This window comes from Vombatus ursinus, unplaced genomic scaffold (genome assembly GCF_900497805.2).
Source record: "Vombatus ursinus unplaced genomic scaffold, bare-nosed wombat genome assembly UNPS02014791.1, whole genome shotgun sequence".
Lineage (NCBI taxonomy): Eukaryota > Metazoa > Chordata > Mammalia > Diprotodontia > Vombatidae > Vombatus > Vombatus ursinus.
In genome coordinates, this window is record NW_020954569.1 from 34,920,194 (window position 1) to 34,923,657 (window position 3,464).

Below are 3,464 nucleotides of genomic sequence, written 5' to 3' on the forward strand. Positions count from 1 at the left end.
AAAGAAAGAAAGAAAGAAAGAAAGAAAGAAAGAAAGAAAGAAAGAAAACAAAAGAATGAAAAAATAGAAGACAATGTGAAATATCTCATTGGAAAAAAACAATTGACCTGGAAAATAGATCGAGGTGGGGCAGCTAGGTGGTGCAGTGGATAGACCACTGGCCCTGAAGTCAGGAGGACCTGAGTTCAAATCCGGCCTCAAACCAAACACTTGACACATACTAGGTGTGTGACCTTGGGCAAGTAACTTAACCCCAATTGCCTCACCAAAAAAAAAGCAAAACAAAAAAAAACCAAAAAAAAAACCAGATCGAGGAGAATTTAAAAATTATTGGACTCTCAGAAAGCCATGATGAAAAAAAGAGCCTAGACATCATCTTTCAAGAAATTATCAAAGAAAACTGCCTTGATATTCTAGAACCAGAGAGTAAAATAGAAATTGAAAAAAATCCACCAATCACCTCCTGAAAGAGATCCCCAAAAGAAAACTCCTAGGAACATTGTAGCCAAATTCCAGAGTTCCCAGGTCAAGGAGAAAATATTGCAAGTAGGTGGAATGAAACAGTTCAGGTCTTGTGGAAACACAACCAGGTTAACACAGGATTTAGTAGCTTTTACAATAAGGGACTGGAGAAATTGGAATATAATATCCTGTAGGGCTAAGGAGATAGGATTACAACCAAGAATCACCTATCCAGCAAAACTGAGTATAATCTTTCAGGGGAAAGAATGGACATTCAGTGAAATAGAGGACTTTCAAGCATTCTTGATGAAAAGACCAGAGATGAATAGAAATTTTTTTTTTCTATCAAATACAAGCATGAAGAGGTAAACAGGAAAGAGAAATCATAAGGGACTTATTAAGGTTGAACTGTTTACATTCCTACATGGAAAGATGATATTTGTAACTCATGTGACCTTTGTTAGTACTAGGGTAGTTGCAGGGGGAAAAAAACATATATATATATATAGATAGATAGATAGATAGATAGATAGATAGATATAGATATGTATAGATAGACTGATAGAGGGCACAGGGTGAGTTGAAGATGAAGGGGTGATATCTGCAGAATAAAATTAAGGTGTGAGAGAGGATTATACTGGGAGAAGGAGAAAGGTAGAGGTAGAATGGGGTAAATTATCTCATATAAAACAGACAAAAACAGGCTTTTATAGTGGAGAGGAAGTGGAGGAAGGTGAGAGGCAATGAGTGAATCTTATTCTCATCAGATTCGGCTTAAGGAAGGAATAAGTATACACACTCAATTGGGTCTGGAAAGCTATCCTACAGGAAAATGGGGGGGAAGGGAATAAGAGAGTGGGGGGATGATAGAGAGGAGGACAAATTGGTGCAGGGGGTAATCAGAAGCAAAATACTTCTGAGGAGGGACAGGGTCAAAAGAGAGAATAGAATAAATGGGGAGTGGGATAGAATGAAGGAAAATATAGTTAGTTTTCCATAGCATGACCACTATGGAAGTATTTTGCATGACTACACAAGTATAACCTGTATCAAGTTGCTTGCCTTCTCCACAGGGGTGGGTGGGGAGGGAAGAAGGGAGAAAATTTGGAACCCAAAGTTTAAACCAAATGTTAAAAAAAATTTTCACATGCAACTGGGAAAAAAGATATACAGGCAATGGAGTATAGAAATCTATCCTGCCCTACAGGAAAATAGAAGAGGGGATAAGAGAAGGGGGGTAGAGATAGAAGGGAAGGCAGATTAAGGCAAAAAGTATTCAGAATACACATTGTCTTGGGGTTGGGGGAGGGTTGAGATGGGGAGATAATTTGGAACTCAAAATCTTGTGGATGTGAATGTTGAAAACTAAAGATAAATAAATCAATGAATCTTAAAAAAAATGCAGATCACAACCCATTTTTGCCCTCCCAGTAAGTTCACTACAGGGTAGCTATTCAAATGTTCTATGGTCATTCCTCGACCTCTCTTGACATCATGGATGCCATTGGAACATCAAGCTGCCCATCAGTAAAATCTTGAACTTGCTATATGACTATTCTGTTTTCCTTTCAATCATACATCTCTCTGATTACATACTTCACACCACTTCTCTTTCAGAATTCCTAATTGCTAATGTGTTGAAATCTGTTCATGGCCACAATGAATGTCTCCAATTGCCTTTGGTTTATTCTCAATTTCTTTCTACAAAGAGACAGACATTTTTCTTGATAGACACAATGAAGACTTTGGGCTCCAAAAAAAAAAAATACTCAGAAACAGAACTGGGAAAGTAAATACACAACATATTACTCTCACATAGGATATGTTTGCATTTGTGACAAGTCTTCTGATTATGGTACACTACTATCCATTCACTTTTGAACATTTTGCAGTAAACCTAGTCTGTGTAAAGAATGCCAAAGCCCAGTATTCAGGATTTGTGTTCATTTGCCTGTGACTGTATGATAAGGGCTGGCTTTGTGGAAGGCAGCAATGGTAAACTTATGAGTTCATTAGAATCCTTCACCTTTTTCTAATTCATATCTCACAGTTTCAAAGTCTGTGCCTTTCAATGTATATCCCTAGTCATGGCCTTGGAGCAGCTGGTTTGGGAGAATATTAATGAATGTAGTGTATGCAAGGTTCCAAAACTTATAGAATGGAATAAGAAAAGATTTTTTTTTAAAAAAGTTAAAATGAAAGGTAATTATGCTAAAGATGAACACAATGAAATTTCATTTACCAAAAAAAAAAAAAAGACTGAATGTAATTCCTAAATGCTTTCAATGTGCAGCAAGCTTTCAAATTTTTATTGTCATCAAAGTGGCTGTCATGCTCTACACACAAACTGTGAAGGAAAGAATGTTTCTCCTATAAGTACAAATATATATGTTATCACAACATTACATACTCTTATCTAGCTACCATTTCTAAATTTAGCTTTCTGACATTAAAACACACATTGCAGAATTTGGAAAGCACCAAGGCAACACACAGGTTAGATAGAACAAAACATAAGAGAATAGATTTGTACTGCATAGGAAAAAAATATTAATAAATCTTTATCAAAGTACTGCAGATCTCAATGGGAACAGACAAATGTAAACAACACAAATTGTGTCTCCTAATATTTGCTGAAGGAGATTCCATTAAGTGTTGAAGCTGAATTGTCTAAAAGATTGTATAGTTTACTAAACATCAATAGCAATTATAACTGTTTGAAATAGAAGAAATTCAAATCAATTGTTGTGAAGAATGGACTGATTTTCTGAGGACATTAAAATATTTTTCTTCACTCATGCATTTCCTCTCATTTCCTGATGAGGCATACTATAATACTTATAGTATTGGTGACAAGCTGAATTAAAGTTTTTGTTGTCTTGTTTTTCTTGACAGAGATCAGGTTTTAATCTCATTTAGAGCTAGAAAGCTATTCTTAATAAAATAATTTATGTATATTTCTCTCTCTCCCTTTCTCTCTCTCTCTCTCTCTCTCTCTCTCT